The sequence below is a fragment of the Aricia agestis genome, chromosome 10 (genome assembly GCF_905147365.1).
Source record: "Aricia agestis chromosome 10, ilAriAges1.1, whole genome shotgun sequence".
In the NCBI taxonomy this organism is placed as follows: Eukaryota; Metazoa; Arthropoda; class Insecta; order Lepidoptera; family Lycaenidae; genus Aricia; species Aricia agestis.
The window spans coordinates 16,682,423-16,702,588 of NC_056415.1; the positions used below are offsets into that span (position 1 = coordinate 16,682,423).

Here is a 20,166-nt window from a genome sequence, read left to right on the forward strand (position 1 = left end):
AATATATCTATAATATTGTTATATTTTTACGAACGATGCTTTGAGAAAAAAAAAGTTGCTTGGCACTACTCCTCTTTGTGACGCTTACTTTAATAATCATACAGATAATAGTTTTTATGACAGTTCCTACGAATATTACATAAACCAACCAAAACTCAGAGACGCTTTAATAAAACCCAACGTAAGTATAATCTTTAATATCTGGTTACAAACAATGGTCTTATTAGGGGTATTCTCCTGCGAGCAGAACTAATATTATTGCGGACAGACGCGCATCCCTGCAGGTTCATTAACCCTCCCCCCTCACCCCCCTCGCCCGAGCTGCAAGATACATAGCGTTACAACGTTTCATATTTCCAGCACTATGATCTAGATAGAGTTGAACGTCGAGACGAAGGGAACAATTATTATAGAGGTAGTTACAGTAATTTATGAAAAAACAAATAAAACAAACTTAAAATATTATACAAATTAAAACTTTGTTTTACGTCGTAGATTATAATATTATTTTTAAGTCCTTTTATAGCACCTTTCATTTATAAAAATAAGGATTTTACCTGTATTTTGGACATGTCATCTGAGAATATTATATTACACACAAGCTATTAATGAAATCATAATTATCATCAATACTACTGGTGATGATGATTATGATGATGATGTTGATGAGGATAATTTAGACGTAGATATTTTTGCTGTTGCTACTGCATTACGTCAATTTTCCTGAACCTGAGTTTTCTACGACTGATGTAGCACTATAATATAGTAATAGCTCCCACACCGGTTTCGGTGACGGTGGCTTTCATTGAAACCAGGTCAGCTACGCAGGAGTAATTTTATAGTGCCCGAGTGTGTGCGCAGTACACAAGAGCACTCTCTATTCCTTTACTCTCATAACCCAGTGGGACGGAAGACCGACACGACTGGCGAGAGATCAGGCGCAGGACCGACTTTTTACATGCCCATCCGACGCATGGATCATCTTACTTGTCAGACAATCAGGTGATCAGCCTGCATTGTCCTAACCAAACTTGGAAATAACATGTTTTCAACGCGGGAATCGAACCCACGACCTCCGAGTCAAGAGCCGCGATAGTATAAGTAGTATATTCATACCTGCTTGGCTATTGTTAATGCTGCTACATCATACGAACTGATCCCTGATGTTGCGAAGTTTGATGAGTCTTTCGCTTATGTTACTATATTCACTGATATATTATTAACAACTTGTATCATACCAGCTCATTGCTGATACTGATATTGATACGGCTGATGCTGCTATAATATTTTATCAAGTCTGACTAATTTGAGTGATGCTGCTATATTCATTAGCTAATCGTTGGTACCAATTTTGCTATTACCCTTGATGATAAATCATTACAAGTTTCAAATTATCGCTAATAATGATTATGGTACGGCTGATGCTACTATCGCTGATGCTACTGTATCATATCAACTCGTTATAGATATAAGTGTTGCTATATTATCTTAACTCAGCGCTGATACTAATATGGTAAGGCTGATGATGCTATAACATTTTGTCAACTCACCATTTACTAATTTTGCTGTATCATATCTACCCATCGCTGATAATGCTGATGGTATGGCTGATGCTGCTATATTAGGTCAGCTCGGTTCCTGGCGCCGGGCGGCGCGCGCCTAGCATCCTAATGCCGTGACTCAGGCTCCCATTCACCGCTAACACGCCATTCAGTGAGATAATGATGATGATGAATGTATGTGATACTAAAAAAACCTTATATTATTACTTCTACCTATGTAACATAAGTAAAGTAAGCCACAAAGAGCGAAAATACTGATTTTCAAAATTTTTGCGAAAAACCTATATTATTTTGCCTAAAATTTGCATAAATGTGAAAAAATTTCATTAATGGGTTTTGAGTAAATAAAACCTATTCCTGAGCATAAATACAGCAAAACACGATTCATCATTTTAAATCTGATATATAACAGAAGTACAAATCTCGTATATATATAAATAATTAAATAGCATTGCAAACTAAACGTCCGCTCTCAACATGCGACGGCATAAATTATGACTGTTACTAATGTGATAATAATTACCTAACACGCTAAAAGATTGTTCGTTTAGTTTTTAGACATAACATCATGATAGACAAACGAGATATTTTATTAAATGTGACATAATATATCTATGTATTAGCGTTGCATGTAAAGAAATAAGTACTTACTTTTAATATCGAAGAGTCCTTTATTTCTCAAATGCTTAAAATTAAGAGGCACTTAAATCACAGACTGTACTTCCTTTACTTTGTAGAATAGTAAATACGATGATGATGATGATTAATGAGAAGTAAAAACTGTCTCAATCCTTAGAATCTCAATCCTCGTTTCTACGTTTCACCAGAGAAACTATGACTATTTAAACTTGCGCTCATCTTAGCCACATTTTATCGAAGGATATTTATTATTTAATCTGCGACTATTTTTAGGGTTCCGTAGCGAAATGGCAAAAAACGGAACCCTTATAGATTCGTCATGTCTGTCTGTCTGTCCGTCCGTATGTCACAGCCACTTTTCTCCGAAACTATAAGAGCTATACTATTAAAAATTAGTGAGTAGATGTAGTCAGTGAACCGCATTAAGATGTTGGTACAAAAATGGAAAAATTATTAAAAATTTTAGGGGTCCCCAATTCCCCATAGGTACAACTGAAACAAAAAATTTTTTTTTCATCTAATCTATACGTGTGGGGTATTTATGGATAAGTCTTCAAAAATCATATTGAAGTTTCCATTATAATTTTTTTCTAACTTGAATAGTTTGCGAGAGAGACTCTTCCAAAGTGGTAAAATGTGTGTCCCCCCCCCCCCCCCCCCCCCCCTCTAACATCTAAAGTAGGGGCATGATAAGTCTAAAAAAAATATATGATGTACACTACTATAAAAACTACCAACGAAAATTGGTTTGAACGAAATCTATCAAGTAGTTTTTTTTTATACGTCATAAATGGTAAACCTTAAATAAACTTTCATTAAATCTATTGAAACATAAAAAATAAATCAAAACCCTTTTAATTTAATAAAAATAAACCTTATTGCTGCTGCGGAACCCTTCATGGGCGAGTCCAACTCGCACTTGGCCGGTTTTTTATTAGTCTTATTAGTCACATTTCATCGGTGACTCCATAGCCTAACGTATACCATTTAAATGAAACAAATCATCTGGTACAACCGAATACCGCTCGTGATTCGTACGGAGGTGTGGGAGACTCATGTAAAATGCATAAGGCTTTCGTCCCCGAACCCCGTGACCGTGAAAACAGTTTTAACGTATTAACATTTTCTTATCACGTCTCGGTTAAGCGTCGTTGGGTGGGCGCGGCGGTGGATGGGTGACCAGAGTATATCTAAGTTATTTTTTTGATATTGAAGGCCAAATAGGTGTGCATCTTCTGTGTCCAAATGTCAAAATAGATCAAATTCCTTTCAATTTTAAAAATTTTCAATCATTAAAATTTTCAAAATCAAATTCTCGATTTTGGCCTATGAATGTTAAGGATATAGTCGATCACTAACCCTGTAGAAGGGCATAATGTTCTATGATTTTTCTTCATTTTGATTTATCGGTAGACATCTGACACAATCATGGCGACCATCCTGGTTAATCATCGTGGCGAAATGAATTTCAGCAGTGTTTTTAACCAACTAACATAATACAGATGTCCCCAAACCTATTATTCCGTACATACATCGACAGGGGCGCGCAAACTTTTCCCAAAAGACGACCCCGTCACAATAAGCATGACCTTATTCTGGAAGCGAAAAGAACAACGCGCGGCGTGCATCCAAATGACAAGGTCGGGCACCCCTGACTGGGGGTGTATGTTACCCCCACTTCATGTATTAATCACAAGTCTTGGTTCTGTCGTGACTCGTGAATATTCTGAAACTGTTAGGTGTAGATTGTAGAACGTTATGTCTACTAGGATATACAGTTTCAACGATTCCAAAGCAAGGTACCTGAACCAAAACACTATAGTTCTTTTTTTATAATTTTTCAATTTCCCCCGTACGTAAAACAGGACAATTGTTACGTTGTTATTTCTTGTTACATGGTCTTGAATTTTAGTAAAAAAAACCACTATAGTTCTGGATTAGGTACCTTGGTCAGAAAAAAATACTTATGCAAGAAAAAGTGAAAATTTTAATGCTTTTTAAATAGACTGGCCGGCTTCGGCTATTATAATTTATCACTTTATACGTCAAATGTCCTTTTTTTATATAAAATAAGGGGGCAAACAAGGAAACGGGTGACCTGATGGAAAGCGACTACCGTTGCCGAACAACATTAGAAGAGTTGCAGGTGCGTTGCTGGCCTTTTAAGAGGGAATCTCTTCTCTCATGGTTTGCAGGTCATATTGATCCGGAAATGCTGCTGATGATAGTACAGCCCTCATTTATATGTTACTAGAGGCCTGGTACGTGCTTCGCTACGAATAAAGAGAAATAAAAAAAATGGAACTTGTTTGTACTGACAACACTGAAAAGAGTTTCAATTCGACATTTTAAACGGCTGAAGGACTTTGTATAAAAAAGTCATAAATAAATAAATAAGAAATTCAATTCCACAGCAAAATCGTCATTACTAATGATCTGAAATGATCTGCCATATTTTTTGTTATTGTTAATTAAAAATTATTAGCACAATTAATCGAAATAAAACAACCCTATATCTTAAGTTGGACCAAATTACACATAAAATGCCAATTTTCATCACAATTGGTTGACTTGAAGAGTTCATGGGGAACATACATGACACTAGATTTTTATATATTAAGATTATATACTTCAGAAATCATACTTCTATTTCCCGACAAGCGATAATCCCCCATCACGAGCTATTTATGAGCAACAAAGCACCTGACTATTAATTCTCTACGATTGTAGAGTTTGGTAGCATGCAAATAACACATAATAGTAGTAAAACGATTTCATGTTACTTTATATCAAGGCTCTTTATTAAAAAGTGTGTAAACTTCTCTTATTATTGCCGATAATAAACAAAGCAATAATTGTTATACTTATAACATAACAAGTAAACGAAATAACAAAAACGTAGAGTAGCTGAATAATACGCCTCTGTTATCACGTTAGCTTCTCTTATAACTTCGGCGCAAAGTGAATATGGGTCAAAGAATTCAGAACAAGCAGAAATATTCCGGAAGCAAAGTTAAAAGTAAATTGTAAAGTTGCGTTGATATTATTATGTTATTAAGTTATGTTTGTTAATTCAAATGTCATAGAGTCTCTGTAACCAAAACTTAGGACCACATTTTTGTGATAACTGTTAAGTCCTTACGTAAGTAGATTAAGCACGTAATATTTTTGCGAATTTTGTAAGGAAGTAGGTTGGTTTATATATTTGTGACAGGATCAATCATCGTGATTGCAAAAATGTTTATAGAATGTACTATCAGAGAAGTTGATTCCTAGGCAGATGGGGGACCTACGTAGTGTAGGGATCATGTATGTGTGAATGTGCGAGTGTCAGCAGTTTTGTGTCTGGGAGGCGATGTATGCGAGAGACGACGGGCAGTCACTGCGTGAGGCCTTGTCAGAATGTACGAGTGTTAGTTTCGGGACAATAAAAGGCCAAGTTTAATATCAGTTATTTGTTTCATTGATGCAACCCGGGGATCTGGTCCGGAGGATTTGGTCGCGTTACGTCAAACACAAGCGTGTCGATCACAATTAACATTGAATTAACATGATCCGACCAAATGACGTTGGTCTGTCAACTGCCTAGGAATCAATATTTCCTCGATGTTTCAATCGACATCAACCATGGGCAATCATAAACGAATATGATATATATAAACAAGAGAGAACAAGAGAGAACCCCTCTCCACACATTCGTAATCAGTTAGTATCGGTTCTTCATGGGCCTTAATGGAGAGGCTGCACATGGCAGGATACAACCAAGCCAAGTGAAGCCTGCACTACTTACTGTAGCGAGTGTACGCCAAGATGCCATTTTATCACCTTCTCTATTCTAAGTATCTAGTGTAGCAACAAAATACCCAGCTACATATCAGTACGCAATTTGTATATCGCACGTAGCGACGTACGCGGGGCGACGCGGGGGGTCGAGGAGAGAGGGGGGCAGGCGACACATCTGCCCCGGCGCGGCGCTCCGAATAACAATGTACCGGTCACTTTCCAAAGGCTGCGTTCATGGGGGACTGGAAAAACTACGAGCTGACAATTTAATATTTATGTATGACTAGATGATGCCCGCAACTCCGTTGCGTCAAAATTCATTTATCGCGCGGTAACCGTACATTTTTCCGGAATAAAAACTATCCTATGTCCTTTTTTGGGGCTCAAAGTATCTCCATACCAAATTTCATTAAAATCGGTTAAGCAGTTTGGGCGTGAAGAGGTAACAGACAGACAGATGGACAGACAGATACACTTTCGCATTTATAATACATATATGAAATATGGACATTGTATACTTTTAAAGATGAGAAGTTTTTAGGATTTAAAAGTACTTAATGAACATTTTCATTGGCATGAATCATCATCATCATCAACAGATCGACTATAAGAGCTGATGACCAAGGCGGTTATGTGGTATTAAACCCACATGAAAATAATAATAATTTTCCTACTTTTAATTAACGATGGCAACGGCAACAGAGCAACTGTTTGGAAAAAAAATTAAAGTCACTGAACCTAACTTTTATTAAATTTTTTCCCACCCCACTACATCGATACCCACCGCCCACGGCCTTCCAGCACGCAGATTATCAGAAAAGGTTGTTCAGGGAAGTAGCTAACGGAGTTTTAACACTCTGAGTCACCTGAAAAGTTGAAGCTGAAGTCACATGACCGATTTGGTCGCCAGCTCTCCGTCGAAGAGGCATTACAGCACGCTAGACTTCGCTACAAAGAGATACTTGGAAAAAAAATAAAAGCAGTCCTAGAAGTGGCAACTAAAGATAACTGACGTTAGAGAAAAATATAGGTACAAGAAATGCATGAATCACTCAACTCAATCAGACTCATATTTTAGAACAAGTGACTATCAGTCTAAAATAAAACAGTAGGCGATCTACCAAAAACTGCTTAAACGCTTTTGTATAAAAATCGGTATGCGCCACGGGAGATTACAATAAAAGTTTAGTACACATTAAAAACCCTTATGGGAAAATTTGCGAATCGCCCCAAGTTGGGAACCAAACGAATATGGTAATATTGCACATTTCAGTGCTTCATAAACTCTCAAAATCGTCATACCGGATGTTTTTGCTGGCCTTACCTTGCCTGAAGTATTTCCCTCCTGACGTGCAGAGGCTTTGGTAACCTATTTATGTTAAAGTGGTTTAAGGATATACCTTGTGTTGGTTCCTTGAATTTTTAAAGGCTTATCAGGAAATTGCTTGTTTGCTGTTTCTCTTCAAAGTAGAATATATGTTAGTTTCAAATTATCTGATTGAAACTGAATTATCTAAACATAACAGCCACAGCAATAGTTTCCTTGCTTCTTAATCAAGGAAGAGGTGGAGTGGAGAGAGAGTGTGAGGATATGCAAATTTTTCGAAGTTATTTGTACCACTTTAGTTTGACGTGTAATATATTGCACCAAATAGTAAATAATTTAGAAGCATCTTTCATCCCAAAACTTTTACAAAAAACCCTAGCTCCTTCGAATCATTATGCACGCAGCGTTAGTGGCGTTCTTTGAACGCTCCTCACATTGTGAGTCGGCGAGCGTCAATTGTCTCTGATACCAGCCTTTGTTCCAGGTCTCGGCAGTCGACGCCACGGACAGTAGACACCGTTAGCGCCTGATGAAGCAGTTACTGTGATGGAGAATACGACCGGGAAAGTTTTTAAAGAGAATTCCTGGGATTCTATCAGCTCCAATGGGTTTTTAAGTTGTGTTGAGCAACCTGATGACAATCGATAAAATAAAACGATTATAAAATATTTGAAAAAATGCTTACAGAATTACAGAATGTCTAGTGCAAATATAAGTTAGCAGCATTGTTATGGGATGTTAGTTATCCACGATCCACATACAGCATTTTATATTAATTCTCATATAGATCACTTTGTCTTGAATAAAATCCAGTTGTTTTGGAAACAGAATTAAAAATTCAAAGGTCAAAGTGCTTATGAAACACTCATTGGGATATTTATTACCCATAAGAATGCACACCACTTAAGGAGCCCTCCACTTAGGTCTTAACCTGATATTACTAGAAAACCAGGAAAATCCAGAACGACATGAGGGCCTTGTGTCATCGAAAGAATCTTGCAATGTCACTGAAATTCTATGATGTTTATCAAGGACTAACCCGAAACTGGTGGAAAATAAGAGCAAAATCGCCAACTTCAGGGCAATGACATTCAGCATCACGCAAAGGAAAGCATCACCCGTAGAAGCATCACTACGGCAATCATAGGTCTGCACTAGCTATTGCTCGATTTGGCAAGTCCTAACGCCAGAGCTACAAAAATATTATGAGCGAAATCCAACTTCAGGGCAACGACATTCAGTCTCGCGCATTGGGAGGCGTCATCCATGGACCCTGGTATCACCACAGCAATGCGATAGCTCGATTTGGCAACATCTAAGCCGAAACCGACGGAAAATAAGAACGAAATCGCTAAAACTTAAGGGCAACGACACCGAGCCTCGCCCGTGGAAATGTATTCAAATGTATGCGCGATTAATTCAGGCTGCATAGCCAGCGGGACGGTGTTACTAGTGGCAGCAGTCTCACTTTCTACGTCGGATCGATGGGACCGTGACCTTCGCAATGCTTATTTGGCTTCTGGATCGATTTTTTTTTTCTAATTTTTGACACCCGACCAAGGAGGTGAGGTCGCGCTAGGAGCGTTGTAGTTCCGGTGATTCGACGCTGTGTTGGAAATATAGCGCGATGTATCCACGGATTTATAATATCCTATTCCATTTTGTATCTGCTTTAGAATCTAGACTCCATCTGTGTCGTGTAGAAGTATCCAGGAAGCAAGTCATTTTAACCACGTGTTACATAAAATTAGCTGCAACCGAAGAAGTCAAGAAAAATGGAAAGGATATACCCTAAATATTTTTAAGAAGAATCGTTGTTATGTAATTTGACCTGTTTATGCAATCACTTTATTGAATTGTAAATCTTTGTAGTTAGAGCAAAAACTTGTAATTTTTATCAGGCAAAGAAGACTTTGACCTATAATATTATCAGCATACTTGTTAAATTGCATTTATATTTTTATAGCTATTGTAAAAACTCAAACATTTACTTTAAGTTATGTTAATCAAAATTTAATTCATTTTTTTCTTTCACCACTAACCATGATTTTTATTGGTTGGTTTTTTATTTGTTATTTCCACAATAAAACTTAAATATTCTGCCTTTCCGTTTCAAAAGCGCTATTTGAAAATTCTTTTGGTTATTTTAGCTCTATTTCGTTTTTCATTCCGTTTTTTTTAACAAATGCGATCCACTAACACTGTACCTTTACATAAACTACAAAGGGAAGCAGAGGCCCTCAAAGAGCGCCCTTGTAAAATTCCTTTTCAGGTCTCCAAGGAATTCCCTGGCACAGAGTATACATAAAAATAGATAGTCGACGGGGCGTAGAGGATACGCATTGATGTGTGCGACGTGACGCGTCCGTGTGTGTGTGAGACGTTCACCGTGAACTATACGAGGAGTGGAGTGTATTGGTAGCGTGGGTGACGTCATGATTTTTTTATTTGTAGAATCATTGGTGAAAATATTAATAATTATTGTTTGATTGACATTAATTTATGCAAATAGAATTCAATTATATGGATAAAACAAATTAAACATTAAGGTAAAATATTAGTATTAATAATAGTTTATACTAGTATTGTTACTATTTGTTTTTCCTTAATGTGAGTGGCAGTTAGGAAGACTTATTAGAATTAACCTTTCACACGTACATTATTTAAGACTTACAGAAAGTAGAAACTCATTCTCTCCAGCAAGTATATCGAAACAGGTGCGTGATCTTTGTACTAATTTTCTTAATTACATCGACATAAAGCTGCACTCGTTCTGCAAATAAATTATTTGATTTGATAAATTACCATTGCCCATTTTACCATAATGTAGCAGGTACCCACTCTATCAAGGAACAATCAAAATATTAAAACAAAGTAAAAAAAACACACATCACCTGAAAACCATCTTCCATGCCAATGCTAACCACCGCACTATACTCACGCACACACCCACAAGTCTACGTGCCGTCGTCTTGGCAACGGGACGCATGCGCGGCGCCGCCTACCGCCCCCCCTCCCGACCGCCCCCGCCCCCGCTCATCCGCCCCGCCCCCCGCACCCCGCGCGACCTCCCCCGCGCCCCGCGCAGTCTACGGGCGAATCTATACGATTGGTCATCGGAAGATAAGCGACCGTTTTTTCCGACATATGACGCGCATATGTCACGGTCAGTATGGCGTATAGGTAGGTCATTATAACCTATCATGTCTAAAATCTATACATGACATGCCAAATTGGCCATCATAGCCTATTTTATAAGGAGCTATAACGGCCCAATCTATCATAATAGATTGATAGAGTCCAATACTTTTGGTGCAGCCTTATACTCATAGCACTATTTTAAACATGCTATAGGAAATTTTAATGACAGAAACGATGTTTATTGTTTGTGTCTACATTTTTGGTTATAAGGTCTGCGTTAGACTATCCTACTGGAACCGTACATTTCCACGCGATATAAACCAGCATGTGTGTCTGCGTCTTTATCGAAATTGGTCTAGTAGGAAGCTCATTATAAGGAGACAAACAAACTTTATTCTCTTTGTAATAAAAATTGTTAACACATAACTCAAAATATGCTTGTTACTGTTACGACACCCTCACACTCTCAAGATCCAAGCTGTTGACTTTCTGCAGAAGATCATCACAGCATTTGAGTTCCTCTTAGGTAAGTAGCGTTTGAGAATTCTGACAAATTTATTGACCTGTCGTGTTATTTCTTCATTTGTCAGGCACTGACATTTAAATCAATTGTACAATCTGCATGCGATTACAACTCATTTAATTGATAATAATAATTATCAGCATGGCGATTGCCATATTTGGAGATAATTATGTAATTATCAATTATTGTAAGTAATTACTCGTAGTATAAAATCCACAAAGGCTGGAGTTCAATGAAACTTTGACTTATGAAGGCCTTACAAGACAATAATATTATGTTATACGAGTAGTACTTAATATATTTATGATTATGAATAAATATTAAATAAAATTTAATTTAGATCTGTTTGATTTAAAAATCAAACAATAATTATATATAAGATTTTAAATATACTTTTGATAAATCAAAAGTATATTTAAAATCTTGCTAAATAGTTAGCTAAATAGTACAGAGACATATTTTTGACTATATCTACTGAAACTCTACATCACAATTATAAACTTGTAACATAGAGAAAAATATGTAGAGGTACATATAACATAATAATTATGTTGAAAATGAAGAACGAAAACTCTATTCATTATTTAACTTATCAGTATAAGCTATGTAAAGAAACACCACTATGTTTTTCGCTAATGTACATTGTAACTACATTCTTCACGTACTTCGGTAATCTTAATTTTCAGCGAAACCAAGATGAAGCTCCAAAAGAGACGTTACTAACTTAGTTATGATGGAGAAAGAACGTAAGAGAGAGAGACCGTAGAGACTAGAGTATACAAATCGCCAGAGTAATTGTAAACAGAACCATCGGGAGGACATTTACAAAACACTGTTAAGTACACTATAATGGTGTGCGAGAGAGACAGCAACGTACACGCGCGTGCGAGAGGGAGGGAAGAGGGGGGTGTGATAACGAGCAACGTGGATATGATTCGTACAGATAGTGATTTTCAGAATCAATTTGACGTCTCGTGTTTAGTATGTTGAGCGCGACTTTGTACGGAATGTCTTCGGGAACCGTACATTCTTCAGTAGCTCGTGGTCTAATCTACGTCTGGTAGTTAGTTCTATCTTAAGTGTGACTTTTCACTTTGTACGCTTAAGAATCACGCAGGAATCGCACATTTTTCATTGGCTGGGACTATGAATCGTGGCCTGTTCTACGTCTATGGATTTTCATCAAAATAATAATAGTTATGGAGCATGTTGAGTCCTAAGAGATAAGAAAAATTATAACAAGTAATTTATTACGTAAAACAGCTACGTAAAAAACTACAAAAAATATGTTAAAATTTCATAGAATTATGTACGCAGTTCAAATATAATACTTTATACTTTGATAATATTATAATTATATTGTACAATTATTTTTCACCGCGAGCAATAGGTTAATTTTATAATTGGGTAATCCGAGTTCGCTGAATTTAATTAAATACGCAATCATCATTTTAATTATTGTTTTAATTGTAAAATAACTATGTTCGTAATAATGATTTACTTGATGTAATTTTGGAAAATTCCTTAATCTTTAGAGGCCTTATAATATAATATTTATTATTGTTGACTCTATTACTATAAAGCTATAAAAAACTCAACAAAAATAAAATAAAAATGAATCCATAAACATTAAACATGAACAGATACAAACACCATCTACATTCATCACCAAAGTTTCCTCAACTCTACCTCCTAGCGCCATCTGTCACCGAGTAGCGGAGTCGCGCGGAACTAAAAACCAGTCGCGTTTGAATATTAATGAAAAAAGGTGCATTAATATTGAATAAATATACGAAACGGAAAGTAATCGTGCACGTAACTGCGACCTTGCCTCATTAAAGCGATACATTATACATGAGCTTATCATTGCTACGACTTTTTCATCGCTACTTACTGTACTACGATTTTTTCATCGAGCCACAGACCTCACTATGACTTTTTCATAGCCAATTTTACGGCTCTTAAATTAATTTGTGATTAAAATTAATGTTTTTCAGTGCTAATAATAATTCATTTCATTATTTTAAGTACCAATAATGTCGATAGTCAATTTTTCTTCGCTACATTTTTTATTTGCAGAAATAGTAATTGGACATTTCAGTTTGCATTTTTTAACTAAGTAACTTAAGATAAAGCGATAGTAACAATTACCATCATATTCACTTTAAACACCTGTTGAACAGTTGTTTCAAAAAATTCAGTATGTACATAATGGTCTCAAATCGGTCGTGTTCAATAGATGTATACAGGGTGTAACAAAAATAAGTGGTAATAATTTAGGGTGTGTACGTGTTCCTTGTAGAGAGTTCACTGTGAAAGTAGCAGCGCTAAAAGACCAAATTTTTTTTTCACTTTTGTATGGGGAAACTCGTGACGCTCGGGCCCTTATACAAAAGTGAAAAAATTTGTTCCTCTTGTGAGCTGCTTCTTTCACAGTTAACTCTCTACAAGGAACACGTACACACCCTAAAGTATTATCACTTATTTTTGTTACACCCTGTAGATCTTTTGTAGTAAGACACAAATCCTTGAAAAAAGTTTTTCAGCGTAGTATCCTAACACTTTTAAGACTTACGCCCCAGAGCCTACGTACCCTATGCCCTTTCCCGGGACTGACCATACCAAATCTCATCAAAATCTGTTCAGTGGTTTAAGCGTGAAGAAGTATCAGACAGACAGACATATTACGTATTTATATTATTATAATATGGATATGGGTTCTGGTGTGCTCGACCATTCGACTATTTCGGTAGAATCTACAGTTATAAAAAGTCACAAAACACATTGATACTTATTGCCTACTATACATTTTATGTTTCTTATCACAGGCGAAATCTGGAATGTATAATTTACTACTACATGTAACTACATGTCACCAATTAAAAAAATATTTATTTTAGGGCAATAAACGAGAAACGAGTAGTAACCCGATGCAAGGGAAATCTTTATCTATGTGTGATCAAATTAAGTATCTTCAACTAGTTTTAGGCAAGAATACAACTATTTTATGTAAATTGGTTTAATAATGTAGTAGCTAAGTAGCACACAAAATAGGGAAGAGTTTTGATTTTTTCCCGTTTATGAATAATATTATGATTAATTGATTAGTGTTTAATTTTTACTGGTGGTATATTCATACTAATAAAACTGTTTTTTGGCTACTGAATAAATATCTCAGGAATTACCTATGATTTATACAGGTTTCTAATCATCGTTATCGTAATAACGCTTCTTGGCGTACTGAAACCTGAAACCTGACTCATATGAAATATTCCCTAAAAAACCTTATAAAACAGGATTTGGTGTTGTAAATCCGTAAGATTGTGTGTGACTATAGCTTTAAACTCATGATAGAGACACCTGTAGCTCTATCATGAGTTTAAAGCTATAGTATTTATCGATAAGTACTCGATACCGACTACGTAAATATTTAGTATGGCGATTTTAGTTCCGCAAGTGACCGCTAGAGGCGCTGTAAAATTTGCTATACTAAAAATTTACGTAGTCGGTATCGAGTATCGATAAGAACTATAGCTTTAAACTCATGGTGGAGCGACTGTATCAGTTTTTTCCTAGTTTCCGAGTCTGCCTCATCTTTATTGGATACTCAATATCTATGAGGTTAAATTGATAATCCTATATATAATATAATATTATCTATATCATGCTATGATACTTCATACAACTATGCACAATTGCGTCATCTGTTAGTAACATAACAAACATCCAAACTTTCACACGTTGGTATATTCAACGTATTATTTTCGATTCGTGTGAGCCAGCCCGTGAAATGGAAGCCCGCCTACATGCATGTCACCTCAACCCGTTTATGAACATTTTACCTCAGGATTTACAGGAAAATCATCCTTACGATGTTACCATAAAGGTCCTGTAAAAGGTAGGATAATTGTGAATAGTATGTATGTACCCGCATAGCGTTATCTGCCTTCCGTCGTTAGCAATATTTACAGTGTTATTATATTTAATATGTTACATGGGCCGTTATCGTTCAAGTTTTTAAAATATAGCTAAGTATTTTACAATGCTCAAATACTATTTATAATAGAAGTTTAGAAGCTATAGAGTAATAAGTTTTGTAATGTTAAGGGTGGAAGTCTTAGTTACGAGTACATAAGATTCGATCTGCCATTTCGGATGACTACAGAACTCTAATATATTATTATCTTATATCTTTAAACGAGCAATTCTTGTATACAATATATATCTATATAATTGGAATCTCGGAATCGGCTCCAACGATTTTCATGAAATTTAGTATATAGGGGGTTTCGGGGGCGATAAATCGATCTAGCTAGGAATCGTTTTTAGAAAATGTCATTTAATTCGTGATTTATCGACTACCGAGCAGAGCTCGGTCAAATAGCTAGTTATTATTATGTGTGGCCCGACTCGCACCTGGCCGGTTTTATTAAATTTTCGATATATACTGTAGTGAAGTAAATTAGACTTATCCTTTACTCAAATTCGACTATTTTGCAACATTATTGCTTCGTTTCTTGTTCGGTCCAGTTTAACCTTTCACTGACAAAGAAAATAGTTTAGACCTATTCTAACTTTGAGTTTTTCATTTCTCAAAAACTAAAATTGTTAGACTTATTCTGCTTAGTAACCTCTGTCTTTTTTACTCAACTACGGCAGACGAAACCAAAGACAAATTATTTTACCAGTTTACGTGTGTAAATACCAAAATATACGATAAACTTGTACTTCAAAGTTGTCATGACAAAGTACGGAAAGCGAGGGTATACAAAATCAGTGAGTGTGAAGATAATAACCCTCTATGTAACCACCCTAGCACATAGAAGCCCCCGGGTCGACCGGATATGCGGTAGACGACCAATGACGATAACGAACATTTCGGTTCCATGTCGTTTAATTACCAAATAAGTTTATGAGAATATGTATATTATGGTATTTGATTTACAAAAAAGTCAAGAAGTTCCATTACCATCAGCCTTTCGTCGAAATTTATTTATTAACATCGAGTATGTGAAGAGTTTTACTGTCAAATAGTCTTTTTTTATGTAATAAAGGGGCAAACGAGCAAGCGGGTCACCTGATGGAAAGCAACTTCCGTCGCCCATGGACACTTGCAGCATCAGAAGGCAGCAGGTGCGTTGCCGGCTTTTTAAGAGGGAATAGGGTAATAGGGGAGGGTAGGGAAGGGAATAGGGGAGGGGAGGGAAGGAAATAGGAGAGGGTAGGGCCTTTTCCCTTGAAAAGGGTAGGGGATTGGGCCTCCGGTAAACTCACTCACTCGGCGAAACACAGCGCAAGCGCTGTTTCACTCCGGTTTTCTGTGAGCCGGCCCATTCGTGCCGAATCATGGCTCTCCCACGTCTCTTCTTTTCAGCCTTACATCGAAAGTGAATATATTAACTATTGAAAATACTAGATGTAGACCGTACCTTAATTTCAATTTGATTATGACACTGGCCACTGCACATTTTTACGCAATTAAATCTATCCATGCCCTTTTTCAACACCTAAAGATATTCCAAAAACCGTTTTATTAATTGAAGCGAAAAAAGGTAACATGCACAGAAAGGCACGTTTTCATGGATGGTATGGATGTCTGTCTAGGGTGTCTACTTTTTATTTTTCTATCTTAATCAGTGAGGACCTTCAATTATTATTTGGGCTTTAACTTAGATGTCTAAACTCCGACTTACGAGTTACTTATACACGAAACAATCTGAACAACGGAACCAGAACCAAACTACTCACTATACAGGGTGTAACAAAAACAAGTGATAATACTTTAGGGTGTGTACGTGTTCCTTGTAGAGAGTTCACTGTGAACGTAGCAGCGCTAAAAGACCAAAATTTTTTTTCACTTTTGTATGGGGAAACTCGTGACGCTCGGGCTCTTGCCCATACAAGAGTGAAAAAAAATATTCGTCTTTCAGAGCTGCTACTTTCACAGTGAACTCTCTACAAGGAACATGTACACACCCTAAAGTATTATCACTAGTTTTTGTTACACACTGTATATAAACAGAGCTCCAGACGTTAGTAAGCACCTGCAGAAACAAGTCTTCAGAATTAGAATACGCTTTAGAATTAGAATACTAGATGACGCCCGCAACTCCGTTGCGCCAACATTCGTTTATTGCGCGGGAACCGTATATTTTTTCGGGATAAAAACTATCCTTTGTCCCTTCTCGGAACTCGAAATATCTCCTTGCCAAATTTCAGCCAAATTGGTTCAGCGGTTTGAGCGTCAAGAGGTAACAGACAGACAGACAGAGAGACTGTCAGACACACTTTCTCATTTATAATATTAGTATGGAAGTATGGATAAGTATGCAGTGAGTAACAGCGAGCTGATGATGATATAACAGTGCAGGGCGTGCAGTAATTTGGCTGCAACGAGCGTGAAATGAAGAGCGCGGCGCATAGCGGCGGCGCGGCGGCGGCGGCGGCGTCGCGCGCTGACAAACACACTACCTGATATCAACTCTCACAAACAAAGGACATAATGTTGGTAATAAAGGGTTTAGTAGGTTTAATACTATAGGTAATACGAGCTTTTGCCCGCGGCTTCGCTCGCGTTAAGAAGTATTATTTTATACAAACTTTCATCCCCTATTTTAAGCTTTTGGGGATAGAATTGATCAAAATCCTTTCTTAGCGAATGCCTACGTCATATCATCTACCTGCATGCCAAATTTCAGTCCGATCGGTCCAGTGGTTTGGGCTGTGCGTTGATAGATCACCGTGTCAGTCAGTCACCTTTGAGTTTTATATAATTATATAGATAAACAATAAACATGAAAATCTTATAAATGAACATTGAACAATAAAAAAATGTGTCGCATCGCTGATATGGCTGAAACAAAAACTGACTGCGGTGATCCTAGTGTTCCTATCACGACCGAGACGAGTTTTATTAGCCGGCAGGCAGGGTCTCAGAGACCAAATGAGAAAAAATTATACATTCGTATAATTTTTTGGCAATAATACATTCGTAAACTTGAAAATCTAAGAAGAAGAAAGAAGAACAGTTCTTATGTAGTAAGGTAATATCTGAAATTAAAATTATATTATTAGAATAATTATCTATTATTTAGAAAGAAAGGGAGGTGTAAAGATGTGTTTGCAAAAATCCATGCAAAATTTCATTTAAATAAACAAAGCAATTTAGACACGAAAATCTAAAAGACAGATGGACAAAAACTCTTTTGCACGACTTATAAATAAATGCCAACTACCATACACGCAGACGGAACTACGAATATCAGTAAAAATAAACCTTTCATTCGTACATTCATACAAAACATTGGCCGTAGCCCGTAGTAAATCATACCGAATACATAATATAAAACAGTAGGATATCTAAACCGGCAAAAACAATAGCCGCTATCGCCGCGTGTTGTTTCACGTAGACCTGTGCAAATACTACGGCTGTATAGTCCCGTAGGGAGCAAGCGAGCAGAGGAGACAGTTGCATCACAAAATAAGCCCAGCTCGGACAATTTTGAAATTGGATAATTTACACAATTTACTAAATTAATCACATCAAAAGTAGATTATATAAACGACAATAAGATAGTATTTGATAAAAGTGAAAAATAAAAAGTACTTTACATATTCGCAAGTTCTGAAACGACTACTTAGGTCCTAGTCCAATTTATTTTCTAAGCATCTATTTAATTGGTTTTATTGACTTAAGCGTGCCTGGCACTTGACTTCAAGAAGCGGCAGTACGTTCAAATAAGTACTTCTGTTCTCGACAATTCTTGTTTCTTTTTCAATCACTGAAATCGAACAAAATGTTGAGACAGTTTTTTTATCCCACTGTATTGAAAATAGAACGATTGAGATTATGAAATTCGTACTGATTATACCTCCATTCTGAATTCAACAAAATAATCCATTTGTTTGTACCACTAATATATTTTTCTCGGCTAACAAAATTAGGACTAAAAAGGGTTTGGTACTGACTGTCCGTCACCGAGGGCCCTAATTTCCACCTTTAGATTTTTTTTTATTTTAATGTTATAGATATCGAATTAAAAACGTGTCTGTTGCCTCATACGGATAATCACACAAACTATACAATAAAATTTTATTTAACCCTAAAAAGCCTTTTTACACTGCCATTTTCACACAAGCCGCGTAAAAAATACGGTTGCGAAATTCACCCTTCCACGTGGAATTTGTAGGGCAACCTCGAGGCGTGTGTGACGTCGTCACAATAACTGCGAGGCGTATGTGACGCCATTGTAACTGCGACTTGCTTTTGCGAGCTACTCTCCGGCAGGCGATTACGACGCAAACTGTGATTACACCGAACCAGTGGTGGGCCTCATGTAGACATGACGTTCTAAAATTGTTAACTTTGTTAACCTATTTAGAAATAAACATTTTGATTTTGACCACTCTTCGGTAGTTGCGTTGCTTATGGGACGTCGTTCTAACTGCGAGGCATATTATGCGACGTCGCTATAACTGCGATATTATGCGACGTCGTTCTAACTGCGATGAGCGCCTCTGCGAGCTGCTGCTCTATGTCGGGCGATTATGGCGCCACCTGTCGCCGCTCCCGGGTTGCTGTAACTGCGAAGCATATACGAAGTCGCTGTAACTGCGAGGCTTATGCGACGTCACTGTAACTGCTAGGCATATAACGACTAACTGCGATGAGCGCCTCTGCGAGCTGCTCTATGGCGGGCGATTACGGCGCCACCTGTCGCCGCTCCCAGGGAATTCATAATTCGGTTCGTGCGGATCGCTCTAATTGTATTCACGAACACTCGGATTTGCGATACAGCCTCCATTAAAATACCGAAAATATGTGCTAGTTTACATAATCCGCGGGTATATCCGTCACCTTTCCCGAATTTACTGCGTTCCATCAGATCAGGCTTTTCCGCCTTTCATAGTTTTTACCGTCAGCTGCATTGCTAGTTTTCACATTTTTCTGGGTAAAAATAGTTGAGATGATAATAATATAATGAAAATTATATATATGGGGTAAATAACTGGTCTCTAAAAACCGTGCCATGTTTCAGAGTTTTCAACCAATAATGATAGCCACAAATGGTTGACGAACAATATTTTTGGCCCTTACTAACATCTTCAAGCAAATAAAGCAACTTTTATAAACAACTCCTAAATATCCATCAAGTTATTACACAGCAATAAACAACAATATTTACATGGTA

At 36.9% G+C, this 20,166-nt stretch overlaps 1 long non-coding RNA gene across 1 annotated transcript in view; it reads left to right on the forward strand.

The window, feature by feature from the left end:
* The window catches only part of LOC121731011, a 45,303-nt gene extending 36,216 nt beyond the window's left edge, over positions 1-9,087 (forward strand). The window contains exon 3 of the long non-coding RNA XR_006036178.1: positions 7,796-9,087. This is a non-coding gene — a long non-coding RNA (uncharacterized LOC121731011). The remainder of the gene's footprint in view (positions 1-7,795) is intronic.
* The last annotated feature ends 11,079 nt before the right edge of the window (positions 9,088-20,166 follow it).